The 22949-nt window shown below is 37.0% G+C and overlaps 1 pseudogene; it reads left to right on the forward strand.

Annotated features, from left to right (window-relative positions):
• The first annotated feature begins 1327 nt into the window (after positions 1 to 1327).
• On the forward strand, positions 1328 to 1446 carry LOC129890941 (5S ribosomal RNA; annotated as a pseudogene).
• Positions 1447 to 22949: the final 21503 nt, after the last annotated feature.

A 22949-nucleotide genomic window follows, 5' to 3' on the forward strand; every position in this document is an offset into this window, starting at 1 on the left:
AGAATTGAGTCTTGGAAGGAGTATCGACCACCGAATTGGGTAAGAGTAAAGTCCATACTCGAACCCAATAACTATGTCGCCAAACATAGGAGGGGATTGAACCATTAAAGTCGGATGTTTCCCCAAAATGTTTGTCCTGACATTATAGGACTTAGTTGGATTGGATCCATGATTGGTTGACTCGTTCATGCCCTGGCAAAGCATGAATGGATGCAGCAACAACGTCGTCTTGTTGTACTGTCACTGGCTCATAAGTGATGGTTGTCGGATAAGAGAAACTCCCACATAAGTCTTGATAGTACTCTGAGTTGGATTGAGTTGAATGGTATGTGCTTGGTCCCGTCTAAACTGTATTCTTGTTTAGATCTAGGACACTTGATTGAGTTGTTATTTCTCTCGAGTTGAGTTCTGATAGAATTGATGTTTCCTTTATGTCCTTCCATTTGGCCATTTTACATACTAGTACATTCCACGTACTGACGCCATTTGGCCTGCATCGTTTCATGATGCAGAGACAGGTATCAGAGATCATCAACTGGCGCTCCATTAAAGATCCCCACCCCCTCCCAGCTAGCGGTGAGTCCTCCTAGTTTCGGAGGATGTTGAGCTCTTCTTATATAGTTCTGATGTCACTTGTTTTATTTTGATTGTTGGTAGACATGGGCTTGTCATGGGCACCTTCCAAATTGTAGATAGAGGCTTCATAGACCGGAGTGTAGAAATGTTGAATTGTTCTTTTGAGTAGCCCTTTTTTAAAATTTCTTGTCGAGTTGATGATTTTTTGGCCTTTAGCCCTAAATTATGAACAGTATATCCTTAATTGAGTTTTCCGCTAAGAGAATGTGATTGAATAAATGTGTGACTGGACCAGGTGGTTCGCTCGGAGGTCAGAAATGGCCTCGAGTGCCGGCCACGCCTAGGGTACCCTCCCGGGGCGTGACAAACACGCATACAGATAAATATATATATATCATATCATATCATATCGCAGCCTCACAGGGTGCCCAATATCAATAATAGTATAAAATGATAGACTTACCTTACATGTCCAACTCAAACTACGCCTATTAGTCTTTCCGTCTACTTTTCCTTTCAATTTTCAACTTTACATGTCAATCGTATTTCCATACCTTACCTGGTACACCTCTCCCATGCTTTGTTTTACCTGCGTTCTTTGTAACTTCCCATATCATCAGTCATTTTCTTCTATCGACATTGTCTTTCATCTGAAATCAGAGGTTAGTATAAGGAATTCCACTTCCTATGACTCGGCTCTATCATGTGTAAATGGGTATGCTTAAACTTCAAATGAGACCCCACAAGGGATGGATGCGATCATACCAGCATTAACGCACCGAATCCTATCAGAACTCCAAAGTTAAGCATGCTTGGGTGAGAGTAGTTCTAGGATGGGTTACCCCTCTGGGAAACCCTATGCAGCTGTGATAGGAGATGATATGGATGTATGTATATGTTGACCTTGCATGGCATTGTTGGTAAAAAGAAGTATTGTGGATATGTGACTCCACCATGAAAGATGATAAGACCCTTTAAAATAGGTGAAGTAGCTTTGTAAAACAATTGATGCAACCTACGAATGGCAGTATGCCAAGAGTAAAACCAGGTGATTACTCGATAAAAGAAGTCGGTAGTAGCCATGTAACTGCTATATTCGAATACATTAAGGGAAGCTATAAGATGGTTTGAAGCAAAACCTTTAAGGTACAATCAGTACTAAGGACAAAAGCTATAGTTGAGCCCTAACATCAGATGAAGGAAGTAAGAAACGATACAGGTTTATGTATAGACTAGTATGGCGATGCTAAGGCATCTTCCGAGCTACTTTAAGCTCCTACACATGTTCGTGTAAAGGGTGAAATATGATTTGTGGTAAGAGAACTGGAAAGAAGAAATAGAAAATAAATATCACCTGTTCCCTATGCCTATAGGTTATTTACCCTCTTAAATTGACTATATGGGTTAATAAGAGGCCTTTGAATGACAACCAATAAAGATAAATCTTGAAGCACTCGTAAGACCTTATGAGGCTAGTTAACATTCGAGAACGAATGTTCTAAAGGAGGGAAGGACGTTATAACCCATACCTTTGTGCTTCGGAACGTCTTCTTAAGCTTCTTAAAAGTTGTCCCGTGACCCAGATTATCTATAACATGATTAAATAACTCTAAGGAAGGGAGGACGTGATGCCCCTTAAGAGTGAAGGTTGAAAATAGGTCTATAAGGATTTGAAACGAGTTGGAGGCCAAAATAATAAGTCATAGGACTTGACTTACTTACGTAAACTACCAACTTGGATGTCTTACATAACTAAGCTACTGGAGTACATGTTGAGCTTACGTAGTAAGGATTACATAGGCTCCTAAAGTAAGACGAGATTATGAACCCATGGGAGAGGCGGAAGGAGGTGTAGCACCTACTCAGAATCAAGCAGGTGATGCACCTACTTTTACTAAGAAGGTGATGCACCTACTTGGACCAAGTAGGTGACACACCTGCTTGGGGTGGGTCCCATGCTGCAACGTGGCAGCTTTGGATTGGTTGCATGGGTTGAGATAGTGCCCTAGGGGGCTGCCATGTGTCACCCCTAGAGGGATTTCACATGGAACCTTCTAAGGTGGTATATATATATATATATGAATAAGATGACTAAGAAGTCATTCTTCATCCATTTTACACTTAGAATTAAAAGAGAACTTAGAGAGAAAGCTAGAGGCAGCCACGGTTTTGGCTAAGATTAAGGTGACTCCTCCGACTTTCGTTCCATGAATTAATTTTTTAGGTTATCCTATGATGATATAGCGGTGATTAATAATGAAAAAAATCTATTTGCGGCAGCAAAAACATGACACAAACAGCCCCAAACAGTCCGCTAATTTTCAGCGCGCTAAGGAACTTCCAAGGCTAGTTTTGACAAGTTTTGAATAAGGTAAGGTCTTTCCCTTCAATTTGGAGATTTTGATGTATTTATGGAGGGTATTATAAGTCTTTTAAGTGGCTGGAAATATGAAAAGTTCATAGGGATGCTTGATGTTCGAAATAAACTAAATTAGAGTCGCTATAGTTAAATTAAAGTCGAGTAGGGCGTTGCGCTTGTGGTGCTGCGGATATAGGTGGTGTTGTGATGTGTTGGAGGGACTAAAAGTATTCTAAAAGAGGTGTGGGAGCTGATGGTTTCAGCCACACGAACCTCTATTGCGTACTATTAAAGATTTTATGAAATAAAGATTAAAAACCCTATTTTGGTATCATAGTTTTAAGCGAGTTGTTTGGAGTTTGTTTTGTGTAATATCGAAGTGGTATAATTGTGTGTTGTCTGCTGATTGTTGTTTTTGGTTGGCTGTACTAATTTAAGATATGATTAGAAGTTTGGATAGGGCGAGTAATAGAGGAGATGCTGCCCGAATTCTGTTAACTTCTTAAATAGTTAATAGACTTGTCGAGAAAGGCGAATAAGGAGTTGGTTCCTATGGGTGCTTGGTTGTGGACTTAGAAGCTGGAAAGTTAAAGGTTAATAATATTAGTATTCCCTTCGTGTTAAATAGGTTCAAAGGACGACGAGATAAGCCGGGTTAAAAATAATCGATAAGAGGAATGTAGAGCTATCCTTCTTTACTTTTGGCATGTCTTAGGTATAAGTTATGAATGGTTTGTTTATGAAATGTGGGGATAATTCCAGGTGTAATTCACATACTTTATTCACTTTGTGATGTTAAGACTCATGTAATAGTCGAGTTATTGCCTTTTAAGGCTTCTATAAGATGAACAGTAGTGTATGTAAAGTCTATCTTTCCTTTCTTTTGGGCATGTCTTAGATTTAAGTGACAAATGATATGTGTATGAAGCCTGGGGAAATTCTATTCATGACCTCTGAACCTGATTCAAAATTCATAATTCGTGCTCACTTCTGAATGTTAAGACTCTTAAAGTAGTTAAGCTCCCATCCCTCAAGTCTTCTATATGTTGAAAAGTAGTGTATGTAAAGTTATTCTTCCTTTCTTTTGGCATGTCTTCAAGTTAAGTAATGAATGTTATAAGCTGAGGGTAAATCTACTCATAAATGCCAAGCAAAATTCACAGTTCTTATGTACTCCTTGATGAAAACACTCTTACAGTAATCGAACTAGGGCTTCTCAAGCCTTCCATACGTTATAAAGGGATGGGTATGTGAAGCTACCCCTTCTTCTCTTTTGGCATGACTCAGGTGTAAGTATTATGTATATGAAATTGGAAGTTATTCCACTCTTAAAACTCTGAGTGTGAGTTAAGGCTCTTGTTCACTTCTTACTGATTAGAACTCCTGTAACAAGTTAAGTCATTACGTTTCAAGCCTCCTATGTGATAGAAAGTGGTACATGTAAAGCTTGTCTATCCCTACTTCTATAAAGACTAGACTATAGGTACCATAGAACATGGCTTTGGAGATAGCTCCATTTATAGATTTTGGATGTAACTCGCGACTTGTACCCACTTTTAAATGATAAGGGCCTTGAAGTAGTTGAACTACGATCCTTGAGCCTTGTATATGCTGAATAATGATTGGAGGTGTAAGCTCCTATACCTAGAGACTCTTTGACACAGCTTATGATGATATTCGGGAAAGGTTTGTTATGCTACCAAGTTTTATGTGCACGTATATGCATTGTTATATTATATAGGGATTGGGCCGAACGTTCCTTGGCACTAACATGTTATATGTATAGAGATTGGGCTGTACGTTCCTCGGCACTAACCTGTTATATATATGAATCGGGTCGAATTCTCCTCGGCACTAACCTGTTATATATATGGATCTGGCCGAATGCTCCTCAGCACTAACATGTTATATATATAAGGATCATGCCGTACGTTCCTCGGCACTAACCTATTATATATATAGATTGGGATGAACGTTCCTCGGCACTAACCTATTATATATATGGATCGGGACGAATGCTCCTCGGCACTAACTTGATATATATAGATCGGGTTGTACGTTCCACAGCGCTAACAATATGCATATGCCTATCATGGTAGATGATGTATTTGTAACACCGAATCCCCAAGCGGGCCGGATATGGTACGTGATAATGGTATACATGACTTTATTTTGTGAGATGCAGGTACAGTACCCTACTAAATGCTATACTCGATTTCCTGCATCCCTGTTTCAGTTGTTATCTCAATTATGTTATGCTTATATACTCATTACATGTATCGTACTGACCCCCTTTCTTTGGGGGGCTGCGTTTCATGCCTGCAGGTACATGTATACATGTTGGGGATCTGTCAGCTTAGTATTTTCACTCAGCTATGTTAAAAGTGCTCCACCATTCCGGAGCCTAGCTTTTGGTGTTGATCTTTTAAAGTACATATCGGTTTATTTAGGGGTACGGCGGGGGACCTGTCCCGCCATGTGATACAGTTACTATTCTTAGAGGTCTGTAGACATATGTAAGTGGGTTGTTTATGAGTTTATTTTAGTTGTGTCTATACGGCGTGTTGTAAATGTTTTTATGTTATGGCAGCCTTGTCGACTTACGTGCCTTTTTATGATACGATACGAATGAAGAAGTCTATATAAACATGAAAAAGTTTTAACCCATCGAGGTTTTTATGAGCAGTATCACATTATATATAGTCCAGTTTGACTATAGTTGACAGATAGGTACACGGGAGTCCTGGTCGGAACCCAGTCGCGGCCCACGGGGTTGGGTCGTGATATGAGGTAAGTCCAGTATTTTTATATTATTATTGACATTGAAATCCCTGTGTGGCTGTAATATGAGATGATATTGAAAGCCCTGTGTGGCTGTGACATAATATGAATACAAGGTAAGTCCAGTATTTTTATATTATTATTGACATTGAAAGCCCTATGTGATTGTAATATGAAATGATATTAAAAGCCCTGTGTGGCTGTGATATAATATGAATATATATGTGTGTGTTGGCCCTATGAGGCATTGTTGGTATTTTTTGTGTACAGATTGTGGGATAGTAAGAAGTATAGAGGAAACTCTGCCGAAATTTTCCCAGAATAAGAAAAAGGGAATAAAACATAGCTTTATAACATATCTTGGAAATTGATACTGAGTACCCATATTATGCCAAATTAAAGCTGTAAGAGGTAATCTTCATGTCGTCAATAAGGGATACCCTTTTTACTCAGGGAAGTTTATTAAGGACAAACAAAAGTCTGTCTAAGCAGTACAGTTCAGACCACAATCTCTCCAGCTGTAACTATGCTGTAGAAAAAAAGGAGAAGCTCAAGTTGAAAGGTAAGATGTCCAGTAATTGAGCTTCCCTCATTTTGAAAGTACCAAGGCCCCGACTCCTAATTGTAAATTAGATGAGTTGTTCAACTCGAGGATAAACTCGGAATGAGACCAGGTAGGTCAAGTATTAAAAGAAGTATTCTGATGTTTCAGAGATTCTGGTTTCTTCCAACAATGGTTTGAAAATTGTGTATGATTATAGTTTATAGTCCTCCACTGACTAATTAGGGAAAGAGCTTCGAACAGAAGCACCACAAAAAGATGTTAGGAACTGAATATGAGTACAAACAAAAAGGGGGATATGTAAGTATGAATTGAATGGGGTGATATAATTATACAGGGATAAAGTAGGACCACGAGTAAGGCACATTTAGTATACATTAACTAAGTTAAAAGCCTGCATTGAATACGCAGTAAGAGCATGGAGCTTAAGATATGAAGAAATGACGCGTGTACACAACATCGCCCCAAAAATCCAAGGTTAGTATAAGGAATTGTCCTATGACTCAGATCTATAGCACGATCTCATATGTGAAAGAAAGGTAACATCTTAAATGTCCTGTAGCTTCCTGTTTATGGATATGGCGCACAACACATCGATAACTAAGACTCTATTAGACACGGTTTGCAGACACTCCAAGGACGAACTACTCTAATACCACTTCTGTCATAACCCAACCCCGTAGGCCGCGACTGGGGTCCGACTTGGACCCTCTATATACCTAACTATCAGTTGTGGTCAAATTGAATTATAAATAAAATAATATCATGTAATAGAGTCCCATTAGGCGATAATATTTTTCATAAATTCGTAGCCCTTTTCGTTTGTATCGTAATATGAAAGGACATGCAAGCCGATAAGGCTGCCATAACATAATAACATATACCATATATCATATAGACCCAGCTAAATTAAACTGATATACACAACCCACATATACATGTCTGCAGACCTCTAACAATATCAATGACAACATATGGCGGGATAGGGCCCCCGTCATACCCCTGAATAGACAGAACAGTTCTATATATCAGTGGTTAGTACCAAAACCTAGGATCTGATACAATGGAGCCTCTTCCAGCTGAGATGAGTTGAATCCTAAGCTGACGGACTCCAAAACCTGTATTTGTACCTGCGGGCATGAAACGCAGCCCCCTGAGAAAAGGGGGTCAGTACGACATATGTACTGAGTATGTAAAACATAACATAATACAACTAGAGGCACATCTGAAATAGAGAAGCAAGGGATAAAATATCAAATCAGAAACCTGTACCTGGAAAAGTAAAGTCATGCATGCTCAAATTTTTAATATAGCCGGCCCTATCAGGGATCTGGTAAATCATAACTGTAGTAACATCACCTCCTTATTACAACACATCATCATATCATCATATATATATATATACATACTGGGCCCTCTAGTGAGGGCGTGATGAACAATGCAGTGGAATTGTGCACGATAACTATTCCTGGCCCCGGGGTCGACGAAAAAAGTGTTACAGTATGCACGAGTAGAGTAGTGAGAAACCAAATACAATTTAAATCATTATCTGAGACTCAATGAAGTCATCAAGTGAACCGTCACTTGGAAGTAATTGAAGTACCTGCTAGGTGTCACGGAGGACTGTATGGAGCATCAGGAACCATAGATATGTGTCACAATGTTGCCAAACAGCTTATAGGATCCAGACGTCTATCCTCGTGGAGCCCTTAAGGATAGAGTCCTATACCTCCAGTTACTATTTAACCTATCGAAGACTCGAAGATAGTAGCTTACTACTTTAAAGTTTAACATTCAAAAGAGAGTGAGGGTCCTGAAGTCATATTCAGAACCTGGGAATGGAATTACCCCCAAAGCTCATATCATATCCTTCTTACATCTAATACATGCCAAAAGAAAGAGAAAACATAGGTTTTACATACCTATACCAAAAACATACCAAGAGAAGCTACACATACTTCTTAGGGGTTACTCTTTATCCCGTTTGTCTCGTCGTCCTTTAAACCTAAGTAACATAAAAATAATACAAGTATTAACAACCCTTGGCTTTCCAGCACCTTAGGCTACACATAAGTATTCATACAACTCAACCCTTCGCTTGCTTTCTCGACTAGTTTCTTAACTAGTTAAAGAGTTTACGAAAATCGGGCAGCACCTCCCCTATAATGTGCCCTATCCGAATTTCCAATTCCACTCCTAATACCTAAATCCAACCAACAACAACCTGCAACATATGTTTAAGCAGTTCATATCAACAATATACAATATAAACTCCAAATGACTCATTCGGAGCTACGATGCCAAAATAGGGTGTCTAGCCTTTATTTTGTAGAACCTTTAAGTATACGAAATGAGGGATCGTATGGATTCAACCAGAAGAACCCACACCTATTTTAGAACACATTTAGGCCCTGCAACAAACCGCCACACACTTGCAGCAGTATACCACAAGCACAACACTTGGCCTCAAGTAACTTAAGTGTGTAGGTCTTCTAAGTTAGTAGCTTACGTAGGTAAGTCGAGTCCTATGATTTCTTACTTGGCCTCCAGCTTCTTCCGACTTCTCATAACCCTATTTCCAACCTTCCCTACTATGGGGTATCATATTCTTCCTTTCTTGGAGTTGTTTAATAGCGTTGTAGATTATCCGGCTCACATAGTAACTGCTAAGAAGCTTAAGAGACATTATGATCTCTAGAGTGTGGGGTGTAACAAGCTTCTTAGCAGTTACTATATGAGCTGGATAATCTACAACGCCATTACACAACTCTAAGGAAGGGAGAATGTGATACCCTATAGTAGGGAAGGTTGGAAGTAGGGTTATGAGGAGTTGGAAGAAGTTGAAGGCCAAGTAAGGAGTCGTAGGACTCGACTTACCTACATAAGCTACTAACTTAGAAGTCTTATACACTTAAGCTAATTGAGGATATACCAAGCTTGCGAATCATGGATTACATAGGCTCTTGAAATTAGACGAGATGACGATCCTACGAAAGGGAGCAAAACTAGTTTCTAAACTTATGAAAGTGAAGAAAGCAGGTGACAAGCAATCAGGTGACTCACCTACTTGGGGTGGACCCCACTACCACATGGCAGTATGTGATTGGCCATAGGGGTTGAGGTGGCACCCTAGGAGGCTGCCATGTGTCACCCTAGGGGGCTGCCATATGGCACCTTCTAAAGAGGTGTATATATGTGTATTTGGATGACTACTAAGTCATTCTTATTCTATTTGCAGCTGAAACTCCAGTAAACAAAAGAAGAGGAAGAACATGAGGAACAAAGAACAAGGCAGCCATGGTTTTTAAGAATTAAAGGTAAGTTCTTAAATTGTTCTCCGTGAATTAATTATCTACGGTGTTTCTCAACCACATGGAGATGTATATATATATCTTATGATGTCTACGGAATTAATTCTTTAGCTTAGAACTTGAGAGAAAGTTGAAAGAACAAAGAGAGAAAACGTAAAGAGCTAGTTAACAAACCCATTTTTGAATGGGACTGTTGTTAGTAATATTAGTATAACTTCTTGTGTACAGCTTCATTTCGAGTGATTCAATATGTTTTGGAAAGATATTTCATAGGTCTATAACTTTCATTTAGCCTTTAAATCTAGTTTTGCTTTCATCTGAAATCAGAGGTTAGTATAAGAAATTTCACTTCCTATGACTCGGCTCTATCGCACGACTTTAGATATGAAAGAAAGAAAACATCCTAAATGTCCTGTAGCCTCCTGTTTATAAAGGTGGAGCGTAACACATCGATAATCAAGACTCTACTAGATACGATCTGTAGATACTCCGAGGACGAACTACTCTGATACCACTTCTATTATGACCCAACCCTGTGGGCTGCGACTGGGTTCCGACCTGGACCTCCGTGTACCTACCTATCAACTATAGTCAAACTGTACTATGTATAATGTGATACTGCTCACAAAAACATCGATGGGTTAAAACTTTTTCATGTTCATATAGCCTCCTTTATTCGTATTGTATCAGGAAATGACACGTAAACCAATAAGGCTGCCATAACGTAAAAACATTTACAACACGCCATATAGTCATAATTGAAATAAACTCATAAACAACTCACTTACATATGTCTACAGACCTCTAAGAATAATAATGGTATCACATGGCGGGACAGGGCCCCCGCCGTACCCCTGAATAAACCAATATGTACTTTAAAAGATCAGCACCAAAAGCTAGGCTCCGTAATGGTGGAGCACTTCCAACATAGCTGAGTGAAAATCCTAAGCTGACAGATCCCCAACACGTGTACATGTACCTGCAGGCATGAAACGCAACCCCCCAAAGAAAAGGAGTCACTATGATACATATACTGAGTATATAAGCATAACATAACTGAGATAACAACTAAAACAGGGATGCAGGAAATCGAGTATAGCATTTAGTAGGGTACTGTACCTGCACCTCACAAAATAAAGGCTTGTATACCATTATCACATACCATATCCAGCTCGGTCGGGGACTCGGTGTTACAAATATATCATCTACCATGATAGTCATATGCATATTATTAGCGCTATGAAACATACAGCCCGATCCATATATATCAGGTTAGTGCCGAAGAGCATTCAGCCTGATCCATATATATAATAGGTTAGTACCGAGGAGCGTTCAGCCCAATCTATATATATAATAGGTTAGTGCCGAGGAACGTATGGCTCGATCCCTATACATATAACATGTTAGTACTGAGGAACGTACGGCCCGATCCCTATATATATCACACGTTAGTGCCGAGGAACATTCGACCCGATCACTATATAATATAAGAATGCATATACGTGCACATAAAACTTGGTAGCATAACAAACCTTTCCTCAATATCATCATAAGTTGTGTCAAAGAGTCTCTAGGTATAGGAGCTTACACCTCCAATCATTATTTAGCATATGCAAGGCTCAAGGGTCATAGTTCAACTACTTCAAAGCCCTTATCATTTAAAAGTGGGTACAAGTCGTGAGTTACATCCAGAATCTATAAATGGAGCTATCTCCAAAACCATGTTCTATAGTACCTATAGTCCAGTCTTTCTAGAAGTAGGGATAGATATGCTTTATATGTACCACTTTCTATCACATGGGAAACTTGAAAAGTAATGACTCAACTTGTTACAGGAGTTCTAATCAGTAAGAAGTGAACAAGAGCCTTAACTCACACTCAGAGTTTTAAGAGTGGAATAACTTCCAATTTCATATACATAATACTTACACCTAAGTCATGCCAAAAGAGAAGAAGGGGTAGCTTCACATACCCATCCCTTTATAACGTATGGAAGGCTTGAGAAGCCCTAGTTCGATTACTGTAAGAGTGCTTTCATCAAGGAGTATATAAGAACTATGAATTGTGCTTGGCATTTATGAGTAGATTTACCCTCAGCTTATAGCATTCATTACTTAACTTGAATACATGCCAAAAGAAAGGAAGAATAACTTTACATACACTACTTTTCAGCATATAGAAGACTTGAGGGATAGGAGCTTAACTACTTTAAGAGTCTTAACATTCAGAAGTGAGCACGAATTATGAATCCTGAATCAGGTTCAGAGCTCATGAATAGAATTTCCCCAGGCTTCATACACATATCATTTGTCACTTAAATCTAAGATATGCCCAAAAGAAAGGAAAGATAGGCTTTACATACACTACTGTTCATCGTATAGAAGCCTCAAAAGGCAATAACTCGACTATTACAGAAGTCTTAACATCACAAAGTGAATAAAGTCTGTGAATTACACCTGGAATTATCCCCACATTTCATAAACAAACCATTCATAACTTATACCTAAGACATGCCAAAAGAAAAGAAGGATAGCTCTACATACCTCTTATCGATTGCTTTTAACCCGGCTTGTCTCGTCGTCCTCTGAACATATTTAACACGAAGGTAATACTAATATTAGTAACCTTTAACTTTCCAACTTCTAAGTCCACAACCAAGCACCCATAGGAACCAACTCCTTATTCGCCTTTCTCGACTAGTCTCAACTAGTCTATTAACTAGTTAAGAAGTTAACGGAATTCGGGCAGCATCTCCTCTATAACTCGCCCTATCTGAACTTCCAATCACATCTTCAATTAGTAAAGCCAACCAAAAACAACAATCAGCATCCAACACACAATTATACCACTTTGATATTACACAAAATAAACTCCAAATAACTCGCTTAAAACTACGATACCAAAATAGGGTTTTTAATCTTTATTTCGTAAAATTTTTAATCGTACGCAACAGAGGGTCGTGTGGCTTCAACCAGAAGCTCACACACCTCTTTTAGAATACTTTTAGTCCCTGCAACACATCACCACACCACCTAGAACCGCAGCACAACAAGCGCAATGCCCTACTCGACTTTAATTTAACTATAGCGACTCCAATTTAGTTTATTTCGAACATCAAGCATCCCTGTAAACTTTTCATATTTCCAGCCACTTAAAAGACTTATAATACCCTCCATAACAACATCAAAATATTCAAATTGAAGTGAAAGACCTTACCTTATTCAAAACTTGTCAAAACTAGCCTCGGAAGTTCTTTAGCGCACTGAAAATAAGCGGACTGTTTGGGGCTGTTTGTGTCACATTTTTGCTGCCCCAAATAGAAGTTTTTCATTATTAATCACCGCTATATCATTGTAGTATAACCTAAATAATTAATTCACGGAATGAAAGTTGGAGGACTAACCTTAATCTTAGCCCAAACCGTGGCTGCCTCTAGCTTTCTCTCTAAGTTCTCTTTTAATTCTAAGTGTAAAATGGCTGAAGAATGACTTCTTAGTCATCTTATACATATATATATACCACCTTAGAAGGTTCCACGTGGCATCCCCCTAGGGGTGACACATGGCAGCCCCCTAGGATGCCACCTCAACCCATACAACCAATCCAAAGCTGCCACATGGTCGCATGGGACCCACCCCAAGCAGGTGTGTCACCTACTTGGTCCAAGTAGGTGCATCACCTGCTTGCTTCCGAGTAGGTGCTACACCTCCTTCCGCCTCTCCGTGGGTTCGTAATCTTGTCTTACTTTAAGAGCCTATGTAAACCTTACTACGTAAGCTCAACATGTACTCCAGTAGCTTAGTTATGTAAGACGTCCAAGTTGGTAGCTTACGTAAGTAAGTCGAGTCCTATGACTTGTTATTTTGGCCTCCAACTCATTTTAAATCCTTATAGACCTATTTCCAACCTTCACTCTTAAGGGGCGTCACGTCCTCCCTTCCTTAGAGTTATTTAATTGTGTTATACATAATCTAGGTCACGGGATAACTTTCAAGAAGCTTAAGAAGACGTTCCGAAGCACAAAGGTACGGGGTATAACAAGGAGCATCCCACCCTTGCCTCAAAGGATTTTTAGGAGTTTTCCTTGATGAGCAAGGCATAGACAGGTGAGTGATCTCCCATATGATTAGGACTCCCTTCACCTTCCTCTTCCTCCCCTTTAGATATGATTAAAGCTCATTTTGGTTTGGCCCCATTTGGGCATGAAACATTTTTTTTACCTATTTTTTATGTTTTTGTTAGAACATGAATGCTTGTTTTGACTACTTTAATCACCTAAATAGATGTTATGGGTGGTTTGAATGCATTACTGTTGTTTTCCTATTGATATGAACTGAACTAGAGATATTAGTTACTCAAGAATGGAAAGCAGAAATAGTGGAAGACAAAGTTTAGGTTCTGCCTCGCGCTGCCCGCTATAGCGACTGACATACTACTTTTGCAAAGAAATTCTCGCTATAACAGAAGCATTGTGGGCTAGTCCCGCTATGGCGGCCTCGACGGGGTCAGTACAGAAACCTTGAAATTAAGTAAGGTTCCTCCATCATTCCCACATTTGTAAGGACTCCTAGAGCACCAACACAGCTCGAAAGTAACCCCAAGATTGTTCCCCAAACGAGCATATTATAGACATCGTATCATGGTTTCAAACATACACCTTAGGATTATACCCATCAACACATAGTAAGAAATAAAACATTCTCAATAAATCACACCGCTATTTATATTTTAAATCATTACAGATAATTAAGTTAGAACCTTTCATGTCCACAATTTACATAAATACAAGAAATTACACTTCATATATGTACATATATTTAGAAAAATCGATGCACACAATAACAATCATCAAGTTATATTGTTAAGACAAACTGAGTTCAATACCCCCTATTTGCATCATGAATGAATACTAACTAACCATCCATGCATTCACATGACTCTTAAATCTAGATAGCAATTAGAACCTTCTCAATTCTAGCTTTCTTTTCTTGTATCCCTTTTAGTGGTAGCAACGACATTCAATTTATACAATTGAGATACCAATTAGAATTCAGAGATATCAATTGGATTCAACTCATAAAAGCAAGCAACAGACCGTACGAAAGGAGTGAAAAAGTGAGACGACTTCCTAGAATACTTTATATCCCCCTAAAGATTAGATATGGACGTCAACACACAAATCCTCATGACTGTATTCGACATTTTCTCTTATACTGAGAAATCGATAACCTGGGCTATGATATCAAATTGTAATGACCCAATTCACTAAGCTGTGCATACACATACTCTAAACCTAGATAGGAGAACCCTTACCATCCAATTTAAAATGGGTCATACGGGATAAGTAAAAATACCCGATTTACCTTTATACACAATAAAGAAAGAGTCTCAACTTTAACCTTTATTCAACTTTGAAAATACAAAGAAAAATCCTTTTAAAATACACAAAAATCTACCCAAGGAACTAGTCTAAATAGGTATAAGAGATTCTAAGAGTAAGAAAATAAATAAAAATAAAGTAGACACTGCTTTCACTATAGATAGAGAGAATTAAAAGTTGTTTGAGGTCATCATCATCTTCACCTAAGAAACATCATTGACCCTATAATCAGACTATGCCAAGTGACATAGAAAGAGTAGTATCAGTACAAACAACACGTACTGATAGGCATCATCGGCCAACCCCTGTAACATCTCGAATCCTAACGCAAATCAGATTAGAAAAGCACAAAAAAGTTAGGAAATCTGCAGAAGTTGAGAACCAAGAGTAGATGGAACCACGGGCCATAGATGAGGCTCGTAGTTCATATTCAAACTTAGTGATTTTTTCCCTTTTGACTTTCTTAGGATGATGTCTACGGCTTGTGGAACAAACCACAGACTGTAGATAGTGCTCGTAGAAAAAGTTTGAAGACTTAGGAATTCCAGTGTACACAATAAGTCCTTGTACGAGTCTTAGACTTTTCTACAGACCATAGACCAGTCCGTAGGCCAAAGTTCTAAAAGTCACCTCTCAGTATATTTTATAGATCAACTTGTATAACTAGTAGAAGGGTTTGCATCCCGTAAAAAGGATCCGTAAACCCAAACTTCAAAGAACCTCTAGATTCTAGCCAATTTCTATAAGTGACTTCTACGGACCATAGATGACTTCGACAAATTTTAAGGAAGGTTCATCCCTTCTTTTTCTACCATTTCTAAGTTTAAATTTTGATGGTGTTACACATAATTAAGTACCTTATTAGTATCTTTCGACCTTTTTCCTCTCATAATCATTCTCAAGACTTAGAGCAAGGATTGAAGATGAGAAAAGCTAGGGTTTTGAGCGATTTCTTCAAGTTATTCAAGGATCTAATTCTTTTAGGTATGTACGGCTACTCATAGTTTTGGACTAAGTTCTTCGTCACGCTCTATATCTAAATTAACCCAAGTTTTCTTGAATTTTGAGTTCTTCCGTGATTCCTATTGATCAAACTATGACGCTTATTATTGAAGTTGTGATTTTTCATGTATTTCTTATTCTTGATTATGTTCATGCCTATTTTTCACATGAATCCTATTTGAGTTGTTGAAGGTGTTACATTGCTTTATATCATGCATTGTTTTCAATTCAAGTATTTTAACGCTATGAGTAAAAGAAGAATTTTAAGCGAACTTGAGAGTTTCAAGTGTATTACTTGATTTTGAAAAGAGCATTACTATTTTAGAGAAGGCATTTAGTTTCAAAAGAGAGTTCAAGCATTTAAAGTAAAGTTTAGTATTGTTGACACTCAATTTTGGCCCTCCACTATTTAATTAAGTTTTAAGCTTCTGCAATTTCGAACAGTTTGAAATATTTGTATTCAAGAATCGAAAATTCTTTCAAAATCGTTTTCAAGATAATTTTGTTATTTTTCCATAAACTATATACTTTTATATACTTATAATATATATATATATATATATATATATATATATATATATATATATATATATGTGTGTGTGTGTGTATTTATTGCTTTTAATAAAGATATGAAAAATTGCTTTACCCAAAATGGTGTTTTAAATTAAGTATGCTTTTTATTTCCTTAATAATCAATTAATGCACGATATAATTGGTATAGTTAATCTTTTATTTCAGAATAGTTATTTCATGTTGTTAAGGTCAAGAATCTTAAATAATTAATTGAGTTTAAATTTGTCTCATTTCCATTATATCAAGTCATTTTAATTCAAATCATGTTAATTATTTGAAGAGGCAAAGGACCAGGTCCCTTAGTCCTTTTTATTTGGGAAATTTACATAAACATACTACGTTAAGAAAATATTTATCATTTATAGCAATAATATTTTTTTCACTGAACACTTATAATACAATTTTAATACATATTAGCGATAATTTTTATTTTGATTGATTGCTGATTCAAATTTAATCAGCATAATTGATGTTTGATTCGGATTATTACTCCTTTGAATTCTAACTTGAATTTTCGCCTGAACCATATAGACGTTAGTCTATTTTTCTGGGTCTAAAATCGATTTCTATCTTTGGTAGCCTAGTTCATTCCCTGCTTTACACCAGATCTGTGCTTCAATGTAAATCTGTCTCCACCTGCTCAAGCTCGATCATAATAATGATGGATCATCCTATTCGACTGTCCTGTTTGAGCTTGCTTCAGGCTTCTTTGCTTGAGCTGTTTATTTTCCCTGATTTGACATAAAATGTGGGCTGAACTTCAAATTCTCAAGTGTGATCTCATCCAAATGAATAAGAATTAGGATTATGTCTAGAGCTACAGGTGAATTTACGGAAAAATGTAGATTATCTTCTTTCTTAAAGTCACTAATAAGGTATGTTATTGTGCTCCCGATATAACTTCATTTTTATTTGATCTAAGCCCTCTCTGTTTGGTCTAAGCTATTCACTGTTCAAATATGGCTCGCTTCTTAGTTTGTTTTTCGTCTCCTAACTGAATCCATCATAGATTTCACAAAGGTTTACTGCTCGTCTTGATGTTAGTACGTTGTTTTGTTATTATGAATGATAAGCATCTGGATTCATGTTTCTGTATCTGATTTCTAGTGATATAAGATGTATTTCTTAAGCATGCTATTCACTCAGATTCTCTGTTAATAATTATTGTCTTGAAGTCCATGTTTCCTATAGCAATTTTCTTTTGGCCTGATGGTTCCATTGCTCATGTTTCTTCATAGTTAAATATTTGTTCGAATTCTAATCTACTGTTTCCTTGTTTAGTATAGCTGCGAGTCTATTTCATTTACTGTTGCCTTAGAGTAATTTCTAGAATCATTGTTCCATCAATACTAGCTGTATCTTTTGTAACCATGGCTCAAGCATGTCTCGACTTAGCTTAGATTTAATCTTGTTTTTTGTCACTATAGATGACCCTCTTAACTTGTTGTTTTCTTAAGTTTTCACTGATTAAAGTTCTTCAATCTGATCCTTGTAAAAATGCTTCACTTAGTCGATATTATTTTATCTAGTACAACTAAAGTCTATCTTTTGGGTCACTGGGAAGCAAAATTTAATCAAATGGCTTACTGACTTAGTCTTGTTTATAGCCTCTCTCTTCTCCCATTAAGCTATTTATTTCCTGCAAAGGTCTGGTAGTTTCAGATTTTGTTGTTGTGCATGGTTAGTTCTCACTCGGAATTCGTTAAGTTTGGTATATCTCGCATCAGTCTTTTATGTGTTTACGAGTGTGAAGTCCCTCCTGATCTGTTTTTCTTAACTTGAAATCTATTTGGAAACATTTTTTGTTTATACATGATTCGATCATTCGTAATGATGCATGAAGTTAGCTTTACTTATTTTGTCCAGATTGTGTTTTAAAGTCCACAGATTCAGTTTGATGACTTGAAGTGTTCAGTTTTTCTTTTTTTATATGAATCATGACTTGATCGTTGATTGAATAAATATTTGAGGAGGAATAGCCTCCAAATCTTCTTGTTTATTTGTCCAGTTGCTTTGTTCGCCTATTTAGAAGCACGTGTTTATGGATCTTGATCAAAGTTTATTATAGCTAAATTGATTTGGATCCCTTCCTTGCTAATACTATGGCTAAGAAATCCACTATCCCTCGTTCTCTCATTCATCTACATAGAATGTGAAAGAAAGGGTGTTTTGATAAAAAATTTAAGTCTTTCCCCCAAGTTCGATAAGATTTGCTATTCCTCTCATTGCCTCACTTGAAATCTTGTGCGTAAAGTATGTTGTAGTTGATGCCAAATCTGATCTGCTTCATTCTTCACACTCTCTTTACTTCGAAATTTCCTAGTAATTTAGAGATCTAGCCTGGTGTATTTTCATTCCTCTAATTTAATTGTTCTACCCTAATTATGATATATTTGTTATATTTTTATTTTTGATAGGTGGCTCTTATTTTTATTTTTGCTAAACCAGTTGTGACTGATGATAAAAATATATATATATAACTCTTGTGTTTAATTGATTGGATACTTGTTTGGTCATTATTAAATAAGAAATATATTCCGTTAAGGTTAAGGATAATATGTTGGAGGCCACATAGCTCTTACTTATTTAATCTTTATTGGTGTTGAACATGTGTTAAGATTCATTGTTCAAATACTTAATTAAATTTACTTGCTAATCTTTTCTTCTTTTTTATTTGCATGAACTATCCTGTTCGAGTCTATTTAGACTCCCTATCTCTTGCACGCTCTTCTCCTCAAGTCAACCTCCATCAAGCCGTTCGAAACGGAAGATAATATTATTGGGTTAAAACCCATGAGCGAAGTAGCAGCACCAGTCCCCTAAGGGCTGAAAATCGGGACTACTGGACTTAATAGAGTCCAATTTGAGCAGAAGCAGATTTGAGACTGCCCAGTTTCATTTGCACTTAATTATTTTCTGATATTATTAGTTCATGATATTTGTTGCCAACTCTAACATCCATTTTTTGTTGGCTTTGATGAATCCTCAACGTTTTGGATTTTCAATGGTTATTTCACTATCTTATTTACTCATGTTAATTATATATTCGGTAAGTTTTTTTTTATATAAAAAATTAACTTAGTTTGTCTTTTAGTCAAACTTAGGACTTTATAAGAATGACTTAAGGATCGCCTATATTCTTTTTTATAGTTATTGAATAAGGTTTTTTTAATCCCCGTTTATGTCTTTGAACTAATTATTTAGTTCAAAAACTTGACCATGGATAAAATTGTTAACTTAAAATTATTTTGAGACTTTACAAGTAACAAAAGATTTTTAGTCATTTCTAATAAATATTTTTACAAGTAATTTTAATTTTCTTTAAAAATAGCTGAACATTTTAATCCACTGGTCAACCGCATGTTAGTAGATCATTTAAGGTGTGTAAAAAGCTTCCTTAGAAAATTGTTTGAACCCTTACCCGACTTTGGTTTCTTTACAAAAAAAAATTAAATGGTTTCTTAATTTTTCAAAAATTAAGTGGCGACTCTAAATTTCTATTTTTCTGATAAAAAATAAATTAAATGGGTTTTTTATCCGCCAAGTTATGAAAACGTCTTTTAACTAAGTTTAAAAAAATCGGGTCGTAATAAGTATAACTTCAGAGAAGCATTTTGAGCATTGACTACACACAAACAGTATTTACTATTATGAGCACTATTGCATGTTTTTGTAGTAGTATTGAACACCGATTTGGATACGAGTTCAGATAACCCAAACCTAATAACTTGTGTCACCAGTGTAGATAGGATCCCGTCGTTGGTTTGAGTAACTCCTAACACCAGTCCCTGATAACGACTTTTTAGATGGATCCATAAGTTAAGTTGCGTCATTTACCTCTAGCAAGGCATTGGACAGCTCTGGCAACATGAGCAGTATGTTGTATCATCGCGAGGCTCATAGCAATGATTGTCGGTTAGAAAAACTCCTCAAGAAATAAAATTATTATTTTTAGAATATATATATATATATATATATATATATATATATATATATATATGTAAAACCCCTACTTTTCAAAACAGCTAAAATAACTCGTACCTTGGTGGTAAGACAAAGATGGGGAGTACTAAATTAAGAATGATGTGGTATGCCATATTTTAAGTGTTCAAGGGTTGTATCTCAAGTTTTGAAGTTAAGCATGTGGCAAAATAAAAGCTGGCAAAAGTTATCGTAAGTTCATTTATAAAGACTTCTCTAAAATTTGGGTCAAATATCTCGGAGGTTTTCTCTCAATATATAAAGAGTTATGGAGCCCACGACCTATCAAATCAAAGGTCTACAATCTAGTTTCCAACGAACTAAACCGTTCATCCATACAACTTCAAAATAGAGAGATTTTCTGTGTGATTGCATAAGCAGGCATGTCAACGTAGGCATAGCCCCTATATCGATTTAGCTTTACATAAGCTGTTCAAGCTTTTCATTGTATCTCATTAAAATCAGCAAAAATTCATACAAAATAATAGGAAAAGTCCCTAAATTCTCCATGGATATTGATTCTTTCTAATTGGAAGTTTAACAGAAGTTGCTCTACATAGCAAACTCGTCATTTTGGTATAGTTTGCCCCATCGATCTCGTGGCGTATCTTCGTGGGTGTGGTAGAAGTGAGATAACATGTGTTTATTGAGTATTTTGAAGTACCTATGGATATATATTGGCAATGTAAGAATCTCATACACTTATCTATTTGTTGAATCGGGATTCTAAGCTTCTAGTTATGAAAGTTGTAGTTGCCGATGACTTGTAGTTGTTTCTTGTTGACTTTGGCTTGTTCTGTTGTAACTTTAAAGAATCAGATTGTTTTGATTATTATTTCAAAGGTTTTTTTCAAGGAAATCATTCCCCTGTGACCCTCCTTCATAATCATATGTTCTAGTGTCGTTTTTATAGATTTTTGAGCCACGAAGTGATGTTTTGGATATTGTTGCTCTGAGCAGCCCCTTTGTCTTATTGAGTTAAGTTATTATTGTTATATATTAATGGTATTAAGGTGTTGGAGGGACTAGGGTTTGGTTTGCTTTTTACGGATTCATGTAAGAAGGTTGTTGGGTCGAATTCACGTGAAGTACGCTTAGGAATAGTGCCTCAAGAGCTCATCGCTCCTTTGAGATGTGATTAACATATTGTTATTTGATTTAACTACCATTTATTATTTTTATCGGCCTTATTTTATGCTTTGGAGTTGGCTGGTCGCGAGTGTGACGTTAACACTTTAATAATTCTCTACAACTCATTCTCATAGCCCTGTTGATCCATGCAGTTGTTGTGTTATGATAGGTTGGTCGAGGTTCATATAGACACATTTGAGGCTTCAGTTGAAAGGTATGTTAAGTCTATTCCCTTCTTTCTGCATGTTTCCTTAAATCTTAGGAGCTATACAAGAAGGTTGTTGTTATTGTTGATATACTCGTAGCCATGTTTGTTGGTTGTTGGTTGCTCAAGCTGTTATAGTTCTCTATTATCAGGATTCTTATTTTGTTAGTAGCGGCCCTATGTTGGGCACGACTTAGCGACTATTTGATAGGTTTCTTATAGCTAAATTGTTTGTTTTTAGCCTATTTAATGGTTATTGTTGTCCTTAAGGCTATTGTGGTTAGCTGCAGGAATGTGATTGTTGCCTAAGAGGGCAATGAGTTGCCTACGGGGCTATATTGATGCCTAAGAAGGCTATGTGTTGCCTACCGTGCTATGTTGGTACCTAAGAGGGGTATGAGTTGCCTACAAGGCTATATTGATGCCTAAGAAGGTTATGTGCTGCCTACAGGACTACACGTTGCCTAAGAGGGCTATGAGTTGCCTACTGGGCTATATTGATTCCTAAGAAGGCTATGTGTTGCCTACAAGGTCAGGTTGTTGCCTAAAAGGGCTATGAGTTGACTGTGAGGCTATATTGATGCCTAATAGGGCTATGTGCTGCCTACAGAGCTATATTGTTGCCTAAGAGGGCTATGTGACTACCTACGGGGATAGGGGGCTACCAATAGGGGTATATAGACTGATTTTGCACCTTCTAGGCTTATGGAGGCCAAAACAGGTGGTCTTGTTTGCTGTTTGTACCTGCTGAGCTTATGGGGGCTTGGTTAGGTTGTTGTTTGATTATTTTTGATATGTTTAGAATCATAAGCAGGTCAGAACACTTATCTTATTCTTGATTTCCTTACCAGATTACTTTCAATATATTATGATACATGCTCATTTAGTATATTGCCTTTCATACTCGATACATTATTTCGTACAGACGCCCCATTACATAAGGGCAATGCATTCATGTCTGCAGGTCCCGACAGACGGCCCGATAAACCTCCCAGTAGCACAGTTGAGTTCTAGTAGGTTGGCTAGCCTCTTTCTTCCGGAGCTGCCAGATTTCTAAGGTTTGTTAGCTTTTGTTTTATATAATTTTG

This window comes from Solanum dulcamara, chromosome 5 (genome assembly GCF_947179165.1).
Source record: "Solanum dulcamara chromosome 5, daSolDulc1.2, whole genome shotgun sequence".
NCBI classification, from domain to species: domain Eukaryota; kingdom Viridiplantae; phylum Streptophyta; class Magnoliopsida; order Solanales; family Solanaceae; genus Solanum; species Solanum dulcamara.